The following is a 13,131-nucleotide window of genomic DNA, read 5'->3' as shown; positions in this document are numbered from 1 at the left end:
TATCGATCAGTCGATTAATCATTTATATTATCATTTATAAAATGTAAGAAAACGGTGAAAAACAGCCGGTGACTTCTTTAAATTGCTTGTTTTATCCGACCAAACTTAATGATAATATAAAGCAGAAAAGCAGCAAAACCTCACAACTAAGAACCACAAACTCGGGAAGGTTTAGGATTTGTTAGGAATAATAATGGACTAATAATTCCGGCTTTAATAAGTTCTCCCCTCAGAGTAATAGCCTGGATTGGTGCCCATGTTGTCCAGCACAGAAACGTATTTGGAGCAGCATTGGCAGCGATGGCGTGTTATTGGATCAAACTCTCAACAATGCTGCTTTTCAGTAAATATGAAACGCTCCACATTTTCTGAATGGCATTCTAGTCATGAGGTTGTTTGTTTTCGCATCGTGAAGGAGTTTATTGGCCATAAAACATGTAATGCCCGTAATCTTAATAAGTTGTAGGGCCTACTTGGAAAACAAGATTTAACACCTGTCAGACGGCGCTGCGTTGCTATCGCAGAGTCCTTTCTGAAGGGGAAAACATCCACGCTTAATGATCTGTGTCTGTTGGTTTAAGGCCAGATTTGCGCCCATGCTGCTTTCATTGTCTCGTCGTCCTCGGAGACAAAGACCAAACTGTGGGCCGGTGGAAACGAGGATGGAACGGTTGTTTGGACCCTCTTTGAATCATCACAGAGATGGCCGGCGTTCAGGCTGTAAAATATTTAAGTTTCACTGAAGATCTCTTATGAAAAGCTCGATGAATCTTTTAGTGTTTGCAGAAATGACGTACCCCTCTTGCCTTTTCCAAATTGTCTGTTGATGTAATGTTGCAGTGTGCTGCTTTTGGCTTTTCCAGACAAATGGCGTATATCATGTTAGAGATACTTGTAGACTTCGTGGCACAAAGACGATGGACTAAAGATCTCCTCCAAACATGATGTCAAAGAGTACTCCACCGATTGATCAGTGCAACATCTTCAGACTTGTGATGGAAAGTTTAAAAGTGTCAATCGATGCAGCACAATCAGAGATGTCTTTTTCATTTCCACGCTTTGCTCTTCCTTTTTGTTCACACATGTAGTATAGTTCTGTGTGTAACATCCTTAAATCTAAATCTACTCGTTCACAAGATGTCTCTTAGTCCATTCACAGTGTTTAAGGAAAGGCTTCCAGTCTCCACGCTGTGTAAGATACACATTGGACCACAATTGGCTCCAAATGTGCTGTAATACCACAAAATCATCTCGTACGTACACGTGCAAAACTCAGATGTAACCTTCGTCTTTCAGCAGATAATGGTGAAAACGCTCTTCTAGCATCAAACATGATTCTGCCCAGTAATGCTTCAAAAATCCAAGTGAAGCAACAATAAGCAAAGCAGCTTTGTGTTTGTGTGGTGAGAGAGTTTAAAATCAACTACGAAGGAGGCTGAGGAGGATTTAGAAATGTGTCACATTTGGAACAATATTTGGTGAAGAAGACGAGGAGCGACCGGAGCGTCTCATCCTGAGGAATGAGCTCAGAGCTGCAGATAAATGTGGTTCCACTCTCCGCTCGCTGGATCACATTTACGGCCCGCGTGCTCCATGTTGGAGCTTGATTGAAGTTTTTGTGAGGGGCTCTGTCCCAGCGCAACTTTGAGATTGCATATCCAAGCTGCGCCGCATTACATCATGAAGAGCCGAGCCAGTGACTTATTCAAGTGTAATGGGCAGAATAAGTGCTTGCTCGCTCTGTTCGCCTCTAATTGTTCACAGATGTTCTGCACGCCTTTGTCCCACGTCTTGTTGCAGCCTCAGACGGTGTTCAGACTTTATTATCCAGGGGAAACGTGGCACGGAGTAAGTGTTTAATTTGGCTGCTGGTTCTGTTAACTGGGTTTTGATTATTAAATCATTCATAAGGTGTTGTCGTCCGCCAGGAAACATGATCGAGTTGATTAATCAAATAGTTGATCACAACATTTGATACAATTGCTCAAAGCAAGGATCTGCCAACAAGCCGAGTCGCAGAGGAAACCAAACGAGGAAGCGGCGTCACAAACTAATTGCTCTTCACCTCTGTCGATTCAGGAACTAGATTTCACGAGACAAACTGTCACTGACAAACAAAATGCGGAGACGATTAGAATATAGATTATAGTTGATGGTCAGAGACTTATCAGACACGTTCTTAGATTAATCATCTAATAAAAAGATTCTCATCTTCTCAGTTGTAGAAATGAGCTTTTATTCATAAAGCTATGAAGGTCGATTATTGGATTAGATGTTCGATCCTCGATCAATAGTCAACAGAAGAATCGATGAATGCAAATCATCTTTAGTTGCCTTTAGTAGCCCTAACACGTAGCATCAGCTCTGAAACTACAGATTAATGTCCTTATCGATTCATTTAATCTATGAAACGGCCCAAAAATGCCGATCACAAGTGTCAGAGTCCAGTGTGATGTCTTCAAATGGAAGCTGGCAACCGAGAATATTTATCACTCTTTCACTGTTTTCGCATGAGAAATGTCTAAAACCACTAATCTCTGTCGATTAGTTATTCAACTAACAGCGTCTGCTGTGATACTGACTCGAGCAACTAGAGACAAAAATGTGAGTTTTATGGAGCGAAAGACCTTTTAAAGTCTCTCAAGGTCAGTCCGTCTGAGAAATGTCCCGTTCTTGGGTCGTAGTTCAGCAGGTTTACAGGGAGGAAAGAGCAACGGGACAATCATTTCGTCAGTTTGAAGTCCTGCAGGGGGGCTCAGACAGGTCACAGCCTCTTGCAGTCGCCTATCTCTCCAGTATCACCCCCCCCCCCTTTCTACATAAACAACCATGCTTTGAAGATAGGCTAGCCCGGGTCCTCCTTATCAGCTATGAGATTCATCACCCCGCTGTCTGATGCATGCAGGTACTGTAGTTACCATGGTTATTCACCAAAGGCACTTCTGCAGCCTGCATTAGCATCGCAAAATATTCATTAATTACCCCGCTGAGTCGGCGCGATACAGCAGAGCTCACAGTAGGAGACGAGACTGACGGAGAGCTCTGCTTCATCTTCATCGTGACTGTTAACACAGATATTCAGATCAAAGGAACCTCATGTGGTTCTTCACGTGAACTGTGTCGAACGATCGCGTCAAAAACACTCGCAGTAAGTTGATTGTGGTGAATTTCCATCATTAATATCCTCACGAGTCATTTTCATGTAAGAAATATATATATATATTTTTATATATACTTTATTTATGCAGGAGGATTTAAGATTACTGTATTTAAGAGTGTATTACGTTGCGTGCGCTGTAACCACTCTCCTACTTAGCCGCTCCAAGATTGATTGATTCTTTGTTTTTCACTTCAAAAAAGACGTGTCCTATCTGTGATGCAATAAAAAACAAAACAATGTAAGGTTAAGTGATTGCAGTATGGGTTAGTGCTGTCTTCAGCGTATTTAGATGATTATCGGGAGACTGAGGTATTTATTTTGGCCAGGATAATCGTGAAATTTTCATTTAGTCCTATTCCTACTGCCTGCTGTGTTGTGTGTGAGAGAGAGAGAGAGAGAGAGAGAGAGAGAGAGAGAGACAGAGAGAGAGAGAGAGAGAGAGAGAGAGAGAGAGAGAGAGACAGAGAGAGAGAGAGAGAGAGAGAGAGAGAGAGAGAGACAGAGACAGAGAGAGAGAGACAGAGAGAGAGAGAGAGACAGAGAGAGAGAGAGAGAGACAGAGAGAGAGAGAGAGAGAGACAGAGAGAGAGAGAGAGAGACAGAGAGAGAGAGAGAGAGAGAGACAGAGAGAGAGAGAGAGAGAGAGAGAGAGAGAGAGAGTCCACCCTACAGAGGAATCTGTGGTCATACAAACATTGAAGTTGGCAAAACACTGCTTTAGCTGCTGCAGCTGCAACAAACATTCAATTCATCAGTCTGGCCAAAGAAAATATGGCTCGGAATGTAGCTTTAATCAATTCAAGCAAACCGGGTCCCCTCCACGTCCTGTTTGGCCAAAAAAGGATTAAACGGCCATAATTTCATTGCGTGTTTAATGCTGACTGATTCCTCCGACTGATGACCTGTGATAACGTGCATTAAGACTGTGTGGAAGACAGTGGGAGGTGTTTCTCTTTACTCTGCTCTCGTATCCTCACAGTGTTCCTTTGTGCGCCCCTTCAATCCCTCAACCCTCTCCCACAAGGTGCTTTAGTGCTTCAAATTCTCCTGAGCTTCCTGTTTCACAACTCCAACCTATAGGCCTTGAAAAACACTCTTTCCAGGGAGGTCGTGTTTGTCGGCGTGATGCGGAGCAGATTGTTCCATATATAACCCTCCATATTATCGTTGATTCTGTACCATAAATAGGTCTTCCTCTTGGCCAGACCTTGGGAAAAGGATGTGGATGATGAGTATGCTCCTCCGACTCCTGGTGGAGTTTGAGCCGCTGCGGCTGGTGGCCAGATGTGGAGAGACGAACCACACACGCTCCTCCTATAGCTTCTTTTTTGTGCTGTCATGGTTCGCTGTATCGAGTTAAACTTAGTCCGGCGCCCTTTAGCTCACCTGGCGTCACGCGTTTGTGACTCTGGATAACTGGGGTCACACGTGTGGCTCGTCTCTTGCTTCTGTTAACTAATGCTGCTCATGATAAGCGGTGCAAAGTGACATTTAAAGTTAAAGTTAATTAAGCGGTGTATATGGAGTAATTACAATCAGCTCTTCCTTTGATGACCCCATTTATGAATCAATATATATATATAATATATTCACTTGTTTCTCTTGCACTTTGTTGCATTTTGCTTTCACCACTGCAACGTTTCCACTTCCGGCGAGAGGAGAAACCCTTTTGGCAACATTTGGAGTCTTCTTTAACTCCATTACTCTGAGAAGCGACACTTCTTCACACCGACTCTCGCTGCTCTTCACGGGCTTCCTGCGAGTTTTAGAATTGATTTTCAGATTTTACCGCTTTTTTAAAAACCTTTTAATGGTCTGGCTCCTGCTCCTACATCTGTGATCTGCTGACTCCCTGTGAGCCCGATCGCCGCTTGAGATCCTGCAGCTCCACTAATCGTTTTTTAAAAACTCGCCTCGTCACAAAAGGTGACCGGGCAACAAACTCAGTGACCTCTTTTCAGATCGTTTGGCTTTTTCTTAAACGGAGGGTTTTTTATTGTAGCTCTTGTACATATTAAATTTAAATGTTTGGTTTTATTGTAAAGCACTTTGTTCTATTTTAAAATATATATCTTTTATTCGCTCTATAATACTGGACAGTGACCTGGATGAACTGGTCTGGCCTCCTCACCGTTGTGTCTTGTTCAACCTCCACATATTTTCCAGGCATGTCAGGGTTCAGTAGTTTGATGTGACTCACTGAGGAATCAGGTATTAAAGCTGTTTGCTGACACACATGGAAACGTAGTGTGCAGCTGGACAAAATGTCAGTCTGGTTAAACAGTCAGTGTGTTTGGCGGGGGGACGCCACCTCTCTCCGGAGTATTTACGGTGGTATGAAACCTGCCTTTAATGGAGGCCACGACGAATGGTTTTCATTACTGGGCTTTTATGATTGTAGAAATTAACTGGAGAACATACTTTGAATCTTTTCACATGCGAGGGATTTCTGAAGGTCACCGTGGCTCTGGAGTGAGACTGATGGAAGAAAAGTTGTAAAGCCGTGAAGGATGATTTTTATTATGGATTAATCTCATTTTCTTAATTTGTTAGTTATTTGTTTCGCCTATAAAGTATCAGAAAATTGCCTCACTATGTTCTGAGTCTTCAAATGTTCACAAATATACTTTGTATTATTAGTTCTATTTATAATACTACATTATAATATACATTTCCCAGCCCTATAGTAACCAGTCGATTATCGATTATCAAACATAGCTGCCAATTAATTCTCTCTCGACCGATTAATCGACTAATTGTTTCAGCTTGGAGGTCATTTCTCCTGGCTTTGCACAAATGGCTCACAAAGCCCCTGTTGAAGGCTCGCTGGCTTCAACTCCTGACTTCCTAATGAAGCCCGACTGAGCCAGGCTTCATGCAAATTAACACCAGAGTCCTCCTCCGACAACAGCGGGTGTTTATAGCCCCGGCTTTAAACCCGGCACATCTCCTCGTCGAGGCCCGAGAGTCACATTTCTTGTTGGTGGATTAGCGCTCCATCCTCACATGGTGCCGTGGCCATCACCGCCCATTAAACTGTCGGAGCCTCAATGGAGGTTTGTACCCCTCGTGTCTGATTTACAACTCTCATTCAGAAGTTCCCTGACAGTTCCCTCGCTACAGCCGCCATCTAACCACAGACCTGTAACGCTGGACCATCTGCTAACTGATCTCAACTATGCATCAAAGTCATAGTTTTCATTATTCATTTCATCTGTTGATTGTTTTATCGCATAATTGTTTAATTGTTTCGGCAACAAAATGTTGGTAACATTTGAATTCATCGTCGAACCAGCTCTTCCATTTAGTTTTAGATGATATTTATTTGTTTTCGGGGGTTGAAGAATTCCCTGTTGACACCTGAAGTGATCAGGACAGGAGGAGCTGCGTGTGTTTAAATAAACCGGCCTGACGTCCTGCTTTACATGTTCTTTGCATTACATTTCAAATCGGTCACACGCTGGTCCGCTCGGCCTGCATGAGAAGTTCTTTCTACTTCGTTTCCAGGCAGGTTTCTCTCCATTAAGACGTTTTATTGCCTCTCGACTCTCCGCATTCTGTCGAGTGTTTTGAGTTGCTGAAGATCCTCACTTGAGGGGAAAGTAGTTGTTGGAGGGAGGTGACAATAGAGCTTTTATGTTGAGGGTTTTCATCCTTCCCTTGTGTTAGCTCCAGGGGACCATGTGACCGGCTCTCATTCAGGTCGTGTCTCAGCTCAGCCTTTGACACCCTTAGAAGGGAAGCCAGTCCCTCAATGTCCCATTCATGCCTTACAGATGTCTGCGTGCGTTAACGTCTGACACAGAGGTAAGACCGTCCCCTGACAGCGCTTCACTCAAGAGATGTGAGGGGTTGGACTGTTTCTGTGCTGCTTTGTGACGTCTGCACCGACGGCAACGTGACGGTGATTAAAGGGCAAGTTCACTTTTTATTGTCTGTCTTAAAACAATACTGAGATATACTATACATTACTGCATTAGAAACGTACGTTCACGCAGCAATCCTTCGTGCTTAACTCAGATTTATGGCTCAGATCCGATTGTTTTGTTCGGCATTATTCTCAAACTGGGCTAATATCAGATTCCAGTGTGACAGACCTGCATGTGCAAAACAACAATAAACAAGACATCACTCTCAGCACGCTGTTGTACACAAATAAACATGGAGGCCACTGAAGTTTTACGGTTTCATTTATAAGTCCATGTGAAGTGGACGCCGCTGAACGTGCGAGCAGATGAAGACGAGTGTAACAGAAATGCAACAAAAGACTCGAGTGACTGTCGCTAAAGAATCCGACCTGCATCTGATTTAGGACCAGATGTTAAAGTGTCCCAATTCAGAGTTGAAAAGATCAGATTGTGTTTTTCATTTTCACTTTTGCCTGCAGTCTGAAGAACGTCGCCTTTTAGTGAGCAAATCATAGAAACATGATTTAAAGTCACTCGAGCTTCCACTGAAGTTTCCTCAAATTATTACATGAAGCTACAAATAAATACCATATTTACATCACGTCTTTCACCGATTGTGGTTTGGACTTGAGCTCTCTGTTCATCTCGTTGTGTCTAATAGCACCCGACTGACGTGTTAGTGTTTACTGTTTATCTTGCTGAACCTACCACCTGATATTCAAAGAACAGTAAGAGGATGAAATTCATAATTAATTTGCATTTTCTTTTGCTGGTTTTGTTAAAATCGTGGCTTCGTGTTCTCAGAAACGTGGCTGAGTGGCTGTTTAGATCTCTTCTTCAGTGGAAGACTTGCAGGATGAAATCCACAGTCCTGCCTCTGTGCACTAATATATTACATTTCTACTAAAAAGTCAAATCAATTTAGCCCAATTTCACACATCACAACTTTGCCTGAAGGGGCTTTAGAATCCGTGCATCATACGACAGCCTCTGTCCTTTTACGACCCTCGATGGAGACGAGGAAACCCTCCCACACCCCCCCAAAAAAACTTTTAACGAGGAAGAAAATGGAGGAAAAACCTCGGGAAGAGCAACAAAGGAGGGATCTGAGAAGTTCTGAGAAACTCTGCAAAAGAAAATGCAAATTCATGCGACATTTTGATCCACAACTGTTGTGTGAATATCAGGAGTTGGTTCATTGAGATACACAGTTGGTGGAGCTAATTCTCCAGTTGGGTGCAGTTAAACTCTGTCAGAAGGAAACAAAAGAGCGCAGGTTACACCTTAAACTTACTGGAAATTGGTTGTTTGTGTACAGCAAGTAAGAGCCGCCTCTTTGGACTGTTAACATATCCTTTCAAACAGGTTTTAATCGAAGCAGTCCTGTTCACATGCAGGGTGTCTCTGGTTTCCGGCCACTAGGCGGACACAGATTAGAGACCTGGCGATGAGGACAGACTGGGCAGGGCGGACCATATGTGTTCAGTAATAAGAGGATAAATCCTCACTGGACACGAGCTCTTTTGATCCGGGTGATTTTTGATGCTTTGAAGCTCAGCGTCTGTCGGGTACTTTTCACTTTGATGTGGTCCAGTTTTGATGACCTGTGCAGTCTGTGGGCTTTCCCCGCATTTCTCATATTGTATTTATCAGTGTCTTTGTGTTTGAAAGCATCGCTCGCGGTGAAGTATTCCCATCTTTTCCTGAAGTAAAAGTACCAAATACCACACTGTGAATATACTCCACTACATGTACAAGTCCTGCGTTAAGAGCTGAAGTCGAAGGATGTAAGTATTATCAGCACAACTCTAAAGTGGTCATTGTGCAGGCAAGTGTTCCCTGGCACTGTTTTACTCTATGATGCTTATATTACTGCCACTTTACTCCCGCCTGCATTTCAAACATAGACATTTAAATTCTTGCTGTGTAACTGGGACAAGTTGTTTACTCGCCAAACTGGCTAGACTGTTTTGGTCAAATCTGAATGACAATAGCGTGAAACAACTGACATTCATGTGAGCACCCTGGGGCGTTTGATTTTGACTATAGGAAGTCTGTTGAGGGGGCAAAGTCGATTGAGGTCAGGTCTCGTGTCCACTCAATTAGGGTCAACTTTGAATTGAGTACATATAGGTCTGGTTTTTTAAAAGAATACTTGTCAGAGGCAGTCGTTGGGATGTTTTGCCTCCTCCCACGGTCAGGGCACGAAACGTTCAACCATGTTTTCTTCCTGCTGCTGTAGCTGTGGGCGCCGCGTCACTTTGTCATCAGACTTGGTTTAGTGTGTCTGGTATGTCTGAGGATGATGAGGCTTCATTAACAAGGAGAGCAGATGAGTCACACGGGGGAGGGGGGTGGGGGGGAAACCTGCAGAGATCAACCACACTGAGACAAAACCTTCACTCTGCTGACCAGTTTAGCCGCGACACGGCTTGATGATCACTCTGCATGAGAGTAACGGGAAGAGCTGAAAACAAATTGATGGTTGATTGATTGACGATATGAATCTGGAGATATTTTGATAAATAATTTATTGTTGGGAGCCGTGTGGAGGCAATCGCTCAAACACAGATATGCTCTGAATTTCATTTTTAGCTAGTCGGGATCTTGATCCTTTATTATTATGATATATATATATATATATATATATATATATATATAAGAATTGGTGAGACGTTTAACATCGTCAGCGCTCTCTAGTGGATAAAATATGTAATGGTGTCACTTTAAAAAAAAGAATTAAAGGACCTGAAACCAGCCAGTATACACTGATATACTGTAGATACATCTGCAATCATCTAATATGGGCCGGTATATATATTGGTGTAGCTCTACTTGTCTCATATGATGTCAATACATTTTCCACTATTTTATAGCATTTTATAGACTAAACACCTGAGAACAGAAATAATCGGTCGTTGCGGCCCTATATTCTCTGTGACTTTCTCGTCCTCAGCGCGGTCTCACAGGACTCAGCCCAACACTTAGCACCACTGTGATTGAGAAAGACAATCCTCTTAGCACAGAGCCTGTTTTCTTTCTAGGCCACTGAATGGCTTTTTGCAGAAGTCCTGTCAGTTCAGCCCGGCTGTCGGATATCCTCTCTCTGTTAAGTTCCTTTGTCCGCTACATGGTAGGGTCTCTTTTGAAACACAACCCCCCTCTCCACCTCTTTATGGGCTTGAGCCGGCAGCTGCAGGGTTAATGTTTAGCAGCAGCAGCAGCAGCAGCAGAGAGGCAGGAGTTGTAGGAGGAGAAGGAGGAGGAGGAGGAGGAGGGGAGAAGGAGTGCAGCAGAGAGGTGGGGGCTGGTCCACAGCTGTTGTAGTAGGCAGGGTCTATTGGGGTAGGAAGCCTGCCTCACTCGCCCTGGAACAATGGGAGACATGGCAGCCTCTGCAGACAGCACAGGCACACACACAATGCACATGCCCAAGGACAGGCCTTTACTAGCTGAAGTGTAGAGGAAACCGGCTTCCTCGCCACACTCGCAGGGTGACGCCACTTTTACCAGGGAGGGAAATAATCTCCTCTGCAGCCGGAAAACAGAAATGTAAGGTTGTAGCTTCTCTGTCGCTCTCTTTATGCTTCTGCTGGTGCCTTACGTTTGATTCTGCTGCGAGGAGATCTCTGGATGCGCTGACTGAATGACTGAAAAGGCAGCAGGAGGAAGGTGAGCTGACCCAAGATGTGTACTTGTTGGAGAGGGATTTTGAAGATATGTGAATATTGATTTAGTTGTTACAGCTGACATGATGTTTTCTGGGCTTCTCGCTGTGTCTTCCTGTTGTGACAGCGTTTCTGTGTGAATATATAAAGCAGATCTTTACTTGTATGAGAATTATGTGAAGTGACAGAGAGGGAGCAAGTGTTTTGTGAGGTTTATGGTGTCGACTTGACATGAATGGACTTGATGGCTCTTAAGGCAGGTCGGATTTGCTGTGTGTGTGTGTGTGTGTGTGTGTGTGTGTGTGTGTGTGTGTGTGTGTGTGTGTGTGTGTGTGTGTGTGTGTGTGTGTGTGTGTGTTAGCATTGATCCATGGGCTAGCTTACATTTCAGGAGCTCTGCTACCACACAGTATCGTTTTTATTCTGTCCGAGCCAACACAAAATAATGTCGGGATTGTTTTGGTTGCAGCTAACAATGTGTCATAAATCTGCCAAACGGCGGCGGTGGTGGAAAGCGCAGCTCCAATGTTGTTTGTGTTTGATGAAACAAACCGTTTGTGTTGTACCAGAGATGGAGGCGCCCGTGATGCGTCTCCTCGCTGGGTGTGGAGGTCGCCTGGCACAGATTTAAGAAGGATCCCTGCGATCAGTTTGATTGCTCTCAGACATACATGGCGCGCATCCAATCTTTCAGGCCTTTTGGGAAGAGCTCTCCCTTCCCCTCCTCCATCCCCCCTCCCCCACCTCCTCTCCACCGCCTCCGCTCCTCATCCCAAATATTGCTTGTGTACGATTCGTCTCGGTTCTTGTAGCCAAACATCAGACAGGAAGCGGCACCGAGGGAGCACCCTCAGCCTGATTCTGTCTCACCCACGTCCCCCCTCCTCTTTGATATTTATCTGCATCTGTATTAATGATGCAGACAATCGCATGGTAATGGTTTGTCTGGAGACTTTGGCCTACATTCTCAGTCTACCCCGATCTTTAATTCCATCATGTGAGGATTTAGGTTTTTGTCACATTGTTTACATCTCCCGCCTACACACTTTGCCGACACAGCAAGAACTTCAATCTGCGCCTTTCCCCAGGATTGGCAGATGGAAAGGGTGGCGTTTGACATATCCTGAGACGGCCCTGCCTGTGCCAAATCCCCAAGAGTGCGACTGACATGATTTAAGAAGCTTTTGTGCATTTTCTTCTCTCTGCTTCGGATGTGTCGCCGTTTTTGAAACTGTTTTTTTTTCCTGCCCTCATTCCATGGATCTCATCTACTCGCCAAACCTCACTCAATATTTAATACTTCTCTCAGCGTCCAGGCGTCAGAAATCAAAGTCTGTCCTCGGTAAATAAATACTGGTGATGTGCAATCATCGAGGTCTCTTGTGCGTTTGGTTTTTTTGTGCTCTATGATCTGCCGTCTTTGTGATCTTGACACGGATCACAGATCACGGTCTGCTTCTTTTTCGCAGAGCCAGGTGTCCTGAAGAGGACACCGGCAGACCAGAAGATCTGCTCCTGCTCTATTAAAACCCGGATTGAGAGGGCAGATGCTCAACACTTCTAATCCCATTTCAGTTGGACAAGATCTAAAAGGATCAGGCCGTGTTACCTTTGCATATGAAGAGTTAATGCTGCGGCTCGGGGTCCAAACAACAGGCGGGAGCGTCCCGTTTAGATTTTCAATGAACCCTTTTATAGGAAGTGAACATAATTAACAGGGGACTCTGTTAATGGGGAATCCCACATTAGACTGAAAACTTAAAAAGAAGATTGTGTGGCTCCCAATGTGTAAAGTCCTGCGATACCGGAAAGACATAAAAAGGGGGAGTTCTTAAACGCCGTGTCTGTTGAATTATTCATCCATCTTTCTTTCATTACACTTTACAATGACTCAGAGATGAAAGGGAAGACGAGAGCGAGATAGAGCAGTGGGGGCTTGTGGTCTTGGCATGGCTGGTGTCTGCCGAGCGCTGGTATCTCCCGAGGGCAATGCAGCGTCTTCCTCTCTTCCCGATTTCCTGTTCACTCGCAGATTGGAGTAAAGCTGCAGCCTTTGCCCGCCAAACACAACAGAGGTGACAGTCGTCTAACCCGCCGCTCGACCACCCCAAAAGACCCGCCCTCAAACTTGTCAAGCTCTCATTGTTGACGGACAAACTTGTGGTTTCTGTCTTGTGATTTCGTCAGGAGGTTTTTTATTTTAATTTAGCCAGAAAGACGATGGAGAGGGAAGAAGGCTGAGAGTTCATTTATTGAAATTAAAAATGTGTCCTTTGTGTTTTCTCTCCCTCAGCTCCCTGGTTTTGTTGCTGGGAGACAGAGGTACCTGACAGGAGCACAGACTCCTCTTCAAGGATCATAACGAGAGCTGAAACCACCGGTGAGTGTCTTCATC

The 13,131-nt window shown here is 44.3% G+C and overlaps 1 protein-coding gene across 1 annotated transcript in view; it reads left to right on the top strand.

The window, feature by feature from the left end:
* The window catches only part of LOC115010857 (NCK-associated protein 5-like), a 32,720-nt gene that overhangs the window by 1,764 nt on the left and 17,825 nt on the right, over positions 1–13,131 (top strand). Inside the window, 1 exon segment of the mRNA XM_029435713.1 lies at positions 13,030–13,116. The gene's annotated coding sequence lies outside the window, so the exon portion shown is untranslated.

This window comes from Cottoperca gobio, chromosome 7 (genome assembly GCF_900634415.1).
Source record: "Cottoperca gobio chromosome 7, fCotGob3.1, whole genome shotgun sequence".
Classification (NCBI taxonomy): domain Eukaryota; kingdom Metazoa; phylum Chordata; class Actinopteri; order Perciformes; family Bovichtidae; genus Cottoperca; species Cottoperca gobio.
The sequence above is the reverse complement of the archived record's forward strand: the minus strand, read 5'-3'. Positions and strand labels throughout refer to the sequence as shown.